Raw genomic sequence first — 12,002 nt, forward strand, 5'->3', positions numbered from 1 at the left:
ACATTAATTATTACCAGAGAAACAAAGGATTAAATAGAAAAAAGCAGCCAGACATTTGTTGGATGTGGGTCAGGTAAGATGTTTCTCAAGGGAGGCTTATTCTATCGACGTGTGATACCTAGGTCATCATTACCACTTAGGTACAGAATCTTCCATCCTATGTCATGGTGTTCTTTTTAATTTTAATATAGATATTACAGCACAGAATAATTTCACTTGAATTATGATATTATGTTCCCTATTCACACTTAATCAATCTCCACTTGTAGGGCTATGTGAAAGTCTCTTATTTTGTGATTTCCTAAATTACTGATTTTAATTATTAATGTGTAAAGGCCCACTGTAATTCTGTCTGAACAATGATCAAAATGAAATATACACTGTATAATTGAAGAGTATTAAAAATGCTTCAGTACTGTTCTGTATGTTAATCTATTTTGAGCTGCCAGTTCTTCTCAATCATTCAGCACTTTGTGTAAGATGACCATACTTCATAATGCATCAAAGTGCATACCAAGAAATCAATAAGCAATCTCTGCGATAATTAATTAGGGTGCCAAGATGAATTACATTCTCTACCACTCCACGTAGGAACACAAGTCACATTTGATTTGGGAAGTTGTCTACATTTCAATAATAGTCTGTTCCTTAATTCTAATGATTAATAACTGTGGTGGATTCCTCTGAAATGTATACGCTAACTAAATATTTTAAACAATGTTCAAGTATTTGAGTCTGCCAGTATTGACTATATTGGGTGATTTGAGGCTCCAGGTTACAAAGCATGTAAACATTCAGGTTTAAAGGAGAAATACTAAAAAATGTGTGACGTTCCCCCTTAAAAATTGTAAAACAAATCCAAATAGGGAGAAACAGAATGTAACTAAAAATGAAAAGCTACAAGGCATTTAACACATGTCCCACCACATGTGTATAAAACAGAGATAATGTATACCAAAGATTAGTCAATACTGAGCTTAAAATACATAAATAAAATCATATAAAACTTGTATTTTTTGTTTTTTTCTCATTATTTAAAGCTCATCTGCTTCCCGTCCACCGCGCTTACTTTGCATCCTTTGACATGAACACTTCAACACCTAGGGAACAGGATTAGCTCCCCTCTTAAGGCAGGAGTCCAGTCATATACTCCTTATTGGTTTAACCCTTTTGCAGACTCAACATAATACACGATTTGTTCCCTTTTTCTTCTCTCCCTACATGTACCTGATGAGATACTCATCAAGGACTGAAAATTAACATATGTTGTATCCAGATAGTACAATTTCACTCTCATTTTTGATTGCTATATATTTTGATTGGTTTTGTTGATGTATTTTAAGCTCGGCATTAAGTAAACTTTGGTTTACCTAGCCAATCCCCAAACATTTTCCAAGATTAATTATTTTATCAAGTAAAATGTTTCCTTATTCCTTTTTTTGTTAAAAATGTGATTTTGCTGATTCAACAAAAAAACAGAAAACAAAAACAGCCAAGATGCCCTGGCATCCATATCATCCTCATACCTGTCGTTTTCACCAATTTGAATCACCAACATGAATTTCGGACACCACTTTGCCATGCAAGTTTCAGCTGTAAAAAGTCAAACTACACAAACAGAGCAAAAGGGAACTTCCAACTATTCATCCCATGGACACCGAGAAGCCCACACTTTGAAGAAGGCTTCCTAAGTATCTTCCACTTGAGTTGCCAACTCTCCCATTTGATAAATAAAATCAACCTTTTTCTGTATCTGGTACTTTCTCATTCCAGTTTTTAGTGATACATAATTTACCGTATATTCCGGCGTATAAGACGACTGGGCGTATAAGACGACCCCCAACTTTTGCAGTTAAAATATAGAGTTTGGGCTATACTCGCCGTATAAGACTACCCCTCTACCCAGTATACAACAACCAGCCAATCACGGCAAGCACTGTACCCTACCGGTGATTGGCTGGTTGTTGTATACAAAGCCTGCTTGGATTGGGTGGGTCAGCTCTCCCTAACATACGTACACACCAGCTTACAAACACACATATACACATACACTGCCCTTAACATACGCCTGTCCATACATACACATTTATACACTGCCCTCACCACACACCCCTGCCTTTACACACACACTGCCACTCTGTGTGTGCCCCCCCCGAGATATGCTGCCACTCTGTGTCCCCCCAGATATGCTGCCACTCTGTGTGTGCCCCCCCGAGATATGCTGCCACTCTGTGTCCCCCCGAGATATGCTGCCACTCTGTGTCCCCCCGAGATATGCTGCCACTCTGTGTCCCCCCCGAGATATGCTGCCACTCTGTGTCCCCCCCGAGATATGCTGACACTCTGTGTCCCCCCGAGATATGCTTCCACTGTGTCCCCCCCGAGATATGCTGCCACTCTGTGTCCCCCCCCGAGATATACTGCCACTCTGTCCCCCCCCCGAGATATGCTGCCACTCTGCCCCCCCCCGAGATGTGCCCCCCTCCCCTAGAGCTACCAGTGCAGACTCCCGGAGTCCTGGGTGTCTTGCGGGGCCAACAGGGGACATCTATTCTACGCAGAACTGTATACAACTTCCAGCACCGGAAGTTGTATACCGCTCTGCACTGGTAAGGAGGATTGTTAAAGCTTACCGCGCAGACATTCACCGGCGAGCGTAGGCAACCTCCGCTGCCGGCGCGTCTGCACGATGTGCTTTAACAATCTCCCTTGCCTGGACACCGAGTAGATGTGCCGGCAGCGGGGGTTTACGCGCATCGCCGCTGCCGGTGAACGTCTGCGCGATGCGCTTAGACAACCTCCCGTGCCTGCACTGCCCCCGTGGAAAGTGCCGCAGGGGAGGCTATCTGAGTGTATCAGAGAGTAGGATGCAGGTCCCCTGCACGGCTGCGGGGGATCTGTATCCTCACCCTGCCAGACCTCGAGCACCCTGTTGGGCTAGTTTGGGAGACCGGCCCAGGGGAGGCGGCTTCTCCGCTCGCCCCTCCCCTAGAGATTGGTAATTCTCCAGTCCGGCTCGGTAGATATACCCGGCGTATAAGACGACCCCCGACTTTTGAAAACATTTTCTCTGGTTCAAAAGTCGTCTTATACGCCGGAATATACGATACTAGCTAGACATATCTGTTGGATCAGTTTGTTAGAGGTCTTTGAGCAGCCATGCACTTCACCATAATATTTAAACCACAAAGATGGTTGCACATGCTCACTAAATAATTAACACTGAGTATCATTAGTTTCCTATAGCTTTTTTCATATCTGTTTTAAATGTCATTATTACTGTTTTAAGTTAGAGAGCTCCTACCTCCCAAATTGTGAAATCCATGGAAGGCAGCGAGAAGATTTGTGCGATTATCTGACTAGATAAGGCTAGCACTATGTTAGATATTTGTTTTTACTTACATATCTAAATGTCTCCATGACCAAAGATCAGTGGAAACCACAGCTTCTAAGACGTGTTAAACAAGTTAAGTTATTATACAAATTATATGTAGACATACAGCACCAATCGATGACAGATGGTAGTAACAGGATAATGCAATAATTGTGCATATGCTAATCTAACAATAAAAGATTAAACAAACAAGCAAAAATATAGAAAAGTAAACCTGCACCCGGGTTGGCTCAACCACAGATTATTATTTTTCAACTATGTGCATGTATTCTTATGTAGGCAAGTCTCTGATCCAACTTCCACTCAGCTTATACCTTACCATCTCTAACAGGACCAAGTGAAATGCATTTAAGCAATTTTATGTCATTAAATTGTAATAGTGACTGATAGTTATACTCATATTTTTCCCCAAAATAAATAAATTGCCTAAATCCCCTAATTTGCACCTGTTTATTCATCATCTGATGAATTATTATTAAACTCACTCTTGCAGGAACACATGACGTGTCATATAGGCTTTTAATAGCGTCTATAAGCCTGACTATTAGTTAGTCTGGCACATACATATACTAACAAGCTTAATATTGATAACCATTAGGCACAGACTTTATCTACCCATAATTACTCAGCTCATCGATTCATGGTAGTAATATTTATCAGCTTGTCAATATAAACCTTATTCTTGGCAGTTCTTGAAAATAATGTAATCAACAGCACACAAGAAGTAAAGGTGAAAGTTAGGTGCTGTTCCATATCATTTTGACCTGTTCCAAAATATTGTTCTAGATCTCGTTTAGGTGAGTTTTATAAGTTTCCTTTTTCAACATCACTTTTTACGTTGCATTGTCTTATGTATAATATGTAATAAAATCCATGTTATGTAGTTTTACATTTAATTAAAAAGCCTGTAAACTGTGACAGTAAATTCATTTTGTGATTGTGACTTCATTACATCTTTAGGATCTTTACTAGAATAAATGTTTTTTATATGTCTTTCATATTTCTAGGTACTCTGATATATCAAGGTTTGACCTTTGGATCAGAAACTTCAAAACATTTGCTTTAGATTAGTCCCTAAAACATAGAGTTATAACATTAAACTTTTCTTTTAAGATATACCAGTTATTTTTGAGTTTAAGAATAAAATAATGCGTAACTTACTGTTTGTGCAAAACTATTTCAATATTTGAGGCAACATACATGTACCATGTATGTCATGTGCATGATACTAAAAATAAAAAAAATGGCTGGAATTCAACCTTCACCAAGAAAACCAAATCAAAAGTTGGAGTTATAAAAAAAAATCCCTCCACCCAACAACCGTAGGCTAGGGCAGAGGGGAAAATGTTTACAGGTCCAGGGTCATGTTCATTGCTCCTGGATGTGGATTGTGCACATTGTGTGTCAGTCACCCCAGTGGACCTAACCAGGAGGCTGTGAGAATACCCTGGACTTCACATTATCCCCTTCACCTTCATATGAGTTGGGTTCCCCTAATTTATATATTTTTTTTAAGTCCCAAGGTTCAATGCATTGCTAAAAAAACAAACAGTGAGAAGTGCCAAAGAAGGGAAAGATCTTCTTGGTCCTTCTCCGTGGAGTCCTCTGGAGTGCTTTAGGGGAAGAGACACCCAGCAGAGGGTAACATACCTGCCCCCACCAAAAAAATAAAAAAATCTCATAGTATCCACATTCACTGTGGCCATTTTTAGTGTATTAATAAAACATTTTCAATATAAATAATTGATGATCCTAAGTGCATCATGCTACCTAAATTGAGTTAACCTTTAACTTGACTGAGCACATGACATCTTAGGTAATGGATCCAAATAATAAAGTTTGCATTATAAAGAGAATTTATATGTCATGCCATGTCCTCATAATTGGTATTGGGGTTGGCACTTGGCTGGTGAAATTGCAGTGTTAGTGAATAGATGAATGAACTTGTTTAGCTCTTTACAACACAGATGTTCCTACATTTGGTGGTGATCAAAGCAGCATTAAGTCATCAGACCAGCATTGCTTCTTGCATCAGCTGTAGCTCCAGGCCCATTTGATTTAAGGAGCAATCCTTTCATAGGTTTTATGCCTCACGTAAAAACATTCAATGTTCATACTATTGTCCTAACCATTCAAAGGATGCAGCACAATTGTAGCCTTGATGCAAAGGATTATGACATTGTAAAATTCACAAACTATAACTTGGCTTTGATTAAAAAGAATTGAGCCTGGGAATTTGGAATTTATTGTTCTCAAGGCAGATGCACACTGCAAAAAAGGTGTTTTTCTTGGAAAGAACAAAAATGGATGCAAGCAAATGTCAGATGAATCCCTTACTTAATGCATTTCTAAGATCGGTAGCCGTTACCTGTGACATTTTCTGGTTGACTTTTTTCTCTTCACTGCTAAACTTGCTTCTGTCATATTGCATTAAGTCTGCGCCTGGTTAAATTCCACCACTAAGAGTCTATTTGAAGAATCCCCATTTGCCATTTATTTTATTAATTTGCACATACTTTGTCCTATGTTACTTTCACCTGGCAAAAACTTCTTCATTAACAAGTGGAGATTAAATCCCATATGTATTATTGTTTAACTAAAGACTTTTCCACTTTGATATTCTCTTTTCTTGCAACATAATACGTATCCGCATGCACCTATTTTGAAAGTCCTGATCGACTGTTCATTTTCTTCATTTTTTATGCTTACTTATTGAAGTGTGGGTTGAGGGAAACTTAAACATTCTTAGATATTCACCATGAGGGTTAAAACCTTGGATGCTTTATTTGCAAATGGGGCTTCATAATTCATGACATGCTGCATTTTGCAGGGCTAACTCAACCATTCTCTCAGGAGATGCCCTAAAGTGTCCCAGTGTTTTGCAACAGTCCTGGTTTTCAGGCACTGTATCACGTAGCTGCCCAACTTTTCAGGTAGCAGAGATCATGGGCCAGTTAAGGAGATCCTCCGATCACCCCCTGAGCAGCCCAGGGAGCTGTAAAATCAATGGCGGTCTGTGCTGTTACAGAAGAGACCTCCTTTGCAGCTCCCATGTGTGCCACACTTTGCAGCTGAGCAGCGCAAGGTAAGGTGGATTGTAGCCACACCTCCAGCTCCACCCATTCAGCCTCTGGCCCTGCCCACTCCCACCACTAAGTCAGCCTCTAGTCACACACCCTAACACAACGGTCACGATTTGGACACATGCAAGTGAATGGAACATTTCAGAGATCTCTATGCATTCCAGTTGAGCAATCACAGCAGGTCTCTCCTGCAATAAGCGCTGGATTGCCCTTGCACAAATTAGTTAAACAGCCAGGCATCTGGCATTAACATTATGTCGCCTTAAGCCCGTTCTTCCGAAATTCTTGTGCCTTCCCTCAAGGCCTTAGGAGGCAGAGATTCCAATGATCAAATTGTTTTAAAGATGTCAGAAAAAATCATGGATCCAACAGTATTCAATCAGATGGATCTGCCGGTGCCGATTTTTAGGAGGATCATGCCAGGTCCATTTTAGGGACAGATTTGCAGATTTGGCTCACTGGTTACCCACTCCTAGGTATCCAAAATATGAATTGTTCTACTTATAATGTCTACTTAAAATGTCACAAAAGGTGGGTGGTCATTTTCAGCTTTACAGTTTTCTCTATACTTCTGCTCATATCTCATCTCTGCACTGAAACTCCTCAGAGATAAAATCACGTCTATTTGCAGCGCATTTATTTTCTCTAATAAATTGTATGGCAGTTTCTAGCCAAGAGCATCAGCTAAAAGGATTGCATATTTTTCCACTGCTTCTTGTGAATGCATATTACTGCCCAAAGATCAGAGGGCTAAGAATAAACTTTTCATTGTAGTTATTAACATGTCAACATCAAGGTTCTGCACATACCATTTGATTTGGCGCTGGTGTGGAACTGCTAACTTTGCAGTTCTTATCAAACTGTTACAGCGCAGTCTTTTTATAACACAAAGTAAAAAGAAAAAAAAACTAAATTGCCTTCAAAAGTAAGCAATTTCCAATTTGTAGTAAATAAGCTATCAAAATGCACTTGTCTCAACAGCCTTCATTTCATTATTCAATTAATGCCAAAATGTCTGTGAGTGTCCAATTAAAAATGGCAAAGTATAAATAGTCTGCTGAATTATGCTGGATAACTTGATTGCATGTAATACCGGATCGCAATTACAAGACAGATATACAGAGAAATTAATTTCATAACGTTTCCTCCCACTCTTGTTGTCTAGAGAGATACAGTTGGCTATGGGTAAATTAATTGCCTGCGTTTCCATTGAAGACATGTTGTAAGAAGTTGGTGTTTATTTTTTATGTTAATGGACTAGAATACTCAACTATATATATATATATATATATATATATATATATATATATATATATATAAAAATATATATAATATCCCTCCTTCTCCAAGGCAGGGGAGCGGCATTTAGCCTTTCCCACTCGCCTTCCACTACCAACCTATTAAATGCTTTCTATGAGATTGTGTTGCTAAAATTGCTGGTGTTACACAAACACAATTCAAATTCTTACTAATAATATAGGATGTTATGTATCCTTCAGCATTCTAACAGTTTGGGGAAGGTCCTTTTCTATTCCAGTATGACTGTGCCTCAGTGAACAAACAAGGCCCATGAAGACATGGTTGGATGGGTATGGTGTGGAAAAACTTGACTGGGCCGTACAGAGCCCTGACCTCAATGCCATGGAACACCTTTGGGATGAACTGGAATAGAGAATGTGAATGAATATTTTGTACAATATCTTAAAACATTATTGTTAAATGGGATGTCCAAAAGAATGTCTAAAAAAAAGCATAGAAAATTACCTTGAGAGAATTAAAGGTACTTTCTTATATTTGGTTTCACAACCCTTGGTAATAATGGCAGCCTGCAAATATTTCTTGTAACATAAACATCTACAAGTCTACAATTTCAATGTGTTCAAGCGATTGCGCAGGATTCTATTTCTCAAGCAGGGGATGCACCTTAGGGTTGAGTTGTTTACAAACGTGTATATAATTTCCACCTTTGGGGATCTCTTGTGTCTGGACGGATGCCAACACAACCCCACTGATGAGACCCATGAAGGCTGGAACATATGTCTGGATTGTTGGTTCCCTTGTGCAGGGGAACTTTATATAGGGATATTAAACATTTCAAAACCCAGACTTTATTGGGCCAACCTTAAAAAGCCCCTGAGGTCGGTGTTTATCCCTGTAAGCTATGTAGTTGAATTGGTTTAATTTACATAAATGCAGAGCCAGTTCTTCCAATCGTGCAAGAGACGCTTGGCAAGGTCCACAGCCCACTAGCAAGCTCTGTCTTTAGTGATAAACCTCTACATTCAAACTGAACAAATTGTAAAAACAATAGCTACTGTAGATTGTAAGTGATCAACAAATTTACCAAGACCTATATGTTATAAAGCACTTAGCATGACAAAATCTCTTCTACTTAGTGTGTTTCTTGGCTAGCTGATAGGAGTCTCCTTAATTATTTAGGCAATACATTTTAATGTCTTCCATTCTAGTAGAATGGGTTGACCTAGACTGGCCATTCGGCACACCGGCTGACAATGCCCCATGCTTGGCCTGGCTGTATGCTACATGAGCATAAACAAATAACCTGTGGCCTGGCAAAGCCAGCCATTTGCCTTAAAGTGCCCGGGCTAACCCCCAGCATGGGTTTGTTTTTTTGCCTTTTTACATTTTTCATAATCCACTTTTTACTACTGTCATATTTATAATACTAAATGAAATGTAAAATCCTGTTCTTCTGGATAAATGTGTACAATAAATAATAAAAACACAAGATAAATAAACGCTTCTTGTTTTATCTCCACTTCCTGGAAATTGTGGTTCATTTGCATAAATAGGTTCAGTGTTTTGTGATTAAAAAAATATTTTCACAGCAAAACAGAGTGCGAAGACAAAAGATACAAAGCTGTGATTTTCCATGAAGCTATATTCAGAGGGTACAGTTTTGGCAGTACTTACAAAGTCCATATGTTGCCTTGGTATTGCTATAATTAAGCCAAAAAGTCATGTTAGATTGGCCTCTTCCATCTGTTCTATGATCTGTTTAGGGACTAATTCTGAAGGAATGACAGCTGACCTTAAAATGATTCATTCTGTTAACATGCATATTCTATATGCATGTTAGGTATAAGCTATGCTGAGTTTTTGTGTCTGAAATATGGATATATGAATTCTATAATTGTTCTTGCAATTAAAATTGTTTTAAGTAGCTAGTAAATATTAACATTATTCCCCAGGCAGTACATAGTATTTCATTTATCTTGCACTCCAAAGTAAACTGAAGAGTTTTACTTCTGATAATTTACACGAAATGTTTTGGCTGTATAAAGGTTTGATGTGTGAGATGCAGGACACTTAGTCGGTATTTATGATACTAATTGATTTAATTTATTTTGCATCCCCAGTGGATTTTTGAACTGTCACTCATGCCATTATCTTAATGTTGTTGTTTCCAATAACGGTGAGAAAAGTAATTTTAAAGGCAGGATGTCTGCTCGCACAGATGCATCAGGAGTAAAGTAGACTTTCCTTTGAGACCGTCACATTGGCTGAAGGAAACCTCGCAAACTCGTACACTGCCTGTCCATCTGTTGGAATGTGCGTTACCTTGAGAAAGCCGCTAATATAAGCATTCTCATGGGTGGCATTATTAATATAGTAATACACATATTTTTTTTTTACTCTAGACCGAATTAGAAAGGAATAAAGTGTCTGCGGTGTGATATGGAGGTAAATAAGGGAAGGTCATTTTGTTTATTGTCTGAATATATATTTACAGTGTACAGTCATTAGAGAAGTGGAGGTGTGTATCCTTGTAGGCTGACAAACGGCTATCTGGGAGCCTTTTCACTGATTAGGAACAAAGATATATTCACCATAAAACATTTATTAATAATGTTGGGAATAACGATTGTTCATAGTTTTCTTCAATTACTTTGTCATTAGACTTCCTCGAGTCTGACTTTCTAAAAATGCAGCAATGTAAGACGCACCACAACACTCAGCAAGAATATTGAACAAGAATAAAAGATGTTCATCAGCTAAGAGGCTGATCTGCGTGTCGCTATGTGAAATAAAGTCATATTTCAACATGCAGTGTAGTTTGAGAAGCCTATGTTTGCCAAGATGACCAACAGCTACTGCTGAAGGCTGATATTTCCATTATTGTGGTAGATAAAGTCATAGTCAGCATAACATAGAACATTGGGGGTCCTCCTAACATGTTATTCATAAACCCCAACCAACCAACCAACACTCATACATTCGAATATGCATATACACTGAAACACGCAGATGCACACTTATGTATATTTATTCATAACAGCCGTGTACTGCCATACATGCTCATACTGACACATATATTCATACACGTTCATGCATAGCTATGAAAGCAACAAAGACCTTAGTGCATACACACACACACATACATAAACGTTTAAGTTGACCATCCTAGACATTGTTACTTAATGTCGGCCCTAAGAGTTTGCGCTTTTTTGCTTCTGGGAACAATTTTCAGCTAGTTTTTGAAAATATGAATTAAGAAACAGAAATGTTGTGTTACAAAAAAGAGGTTATAGGAAATGAACAAATCCCTCCTGCTAACTCCAGTCCTTTAATAAAATTACCCCCCTCCCAGTATGTTGTGTTTGTGAGTAGAGAGTTAAATTTACATTCTTCTGCAGGAAACAATAAAAATGACCTATCTAAATGCATTGAATTATGAACCCTTGCAGAATAGGCAAGATGGAAATATAGCTTGTAAGTGTAACTCAATTGTTAAAGCACAGGAGAAATTGAACTATAAATAAAATACCAAAAATGATCACCGTTTTGGCAGCTTATACATCTTTAAAGGCAATAAGGCTTAAGTATGTCAGGGAATGTCACTGTGACTGTGAATAGCAAATGGAATTGTCAACTCGCATAACATAATAAATTGCTGATTAAAACTGCAGTCTAAACAAGATTTCTTTTTAAAAGCGAGTCTTATAGGAAAATGGTTCCCAGCCTTGACTTGTAATCTTATTATTGTAACTTTTGATGAGAGGAGAAAGGTTGACTGGCACACTGTGTTTGTGCGGAAAGAAGGCCGAAATACATTTAGGTGCCCAGTCTCATCGGCAGCTGACAAATCCAACATACAGTATATGTAAAGGGACAGCAAAGCAAGGCCATTCTTGTATTACATTTAAAATTGCAAGAGAGGTCTTCTGCAAGGCGAACTGAATTCAGTTTCTGTTACTAGAAGTATTAGTACTGTTCATCTAGCATACAGATGTCTTTTCTATGTTGGTCTGGAGGCATTATTTACAAAAGCTGATTTTGCACCAGAATATGCATATAACATTATTTTTTGAATGATAATCATTCAGTTCGACAAATCTAAAAGTGTTGAAATGGATATTAATACTACAATAAGATGCTGATCTGAGTCACCCAACATATTGTGTGCAAGCCCCCTTTTTGATGGAACATTGTGCAACAGTTTCACAACTGTTTCACTCAATAAATATGTTTTTTCATTGCTGTGATTTTGCTTAACCACTTTT

General features: G+C 38.4%; 1 protein-coding gene across 1 annotated transcript in view; it reads left to right on the forward strand.

Moving 5' to 3' along the window:
* Nucleotides 1-12,002, forward strand: part of LOC149298167 (X-linked interleukin-1 receptor accessory protein-like 2) — a 277,993-nt gene that overhangs the window by 93,785 nt on the left and 172,206 nt on the right. The window lies entirely within an intron of this gene.

The sequence above is a fragment of the Sceloporus occidentalis genome, unplaced genomic scaffold (assembly GCF_023333645.1).
Source record: "Sceloporus occidentalis isolate IW3139 unplaced genomic scaffold, rSceOcc1.0.p SCAF_34, whole genome shotgun sequence".
NCBI lineage: Eukaryota > Metazoa > Chordata > Lepidosauria > Squamata > Phrynosomatidae > Sceloporus > Sceloporus occidentalis.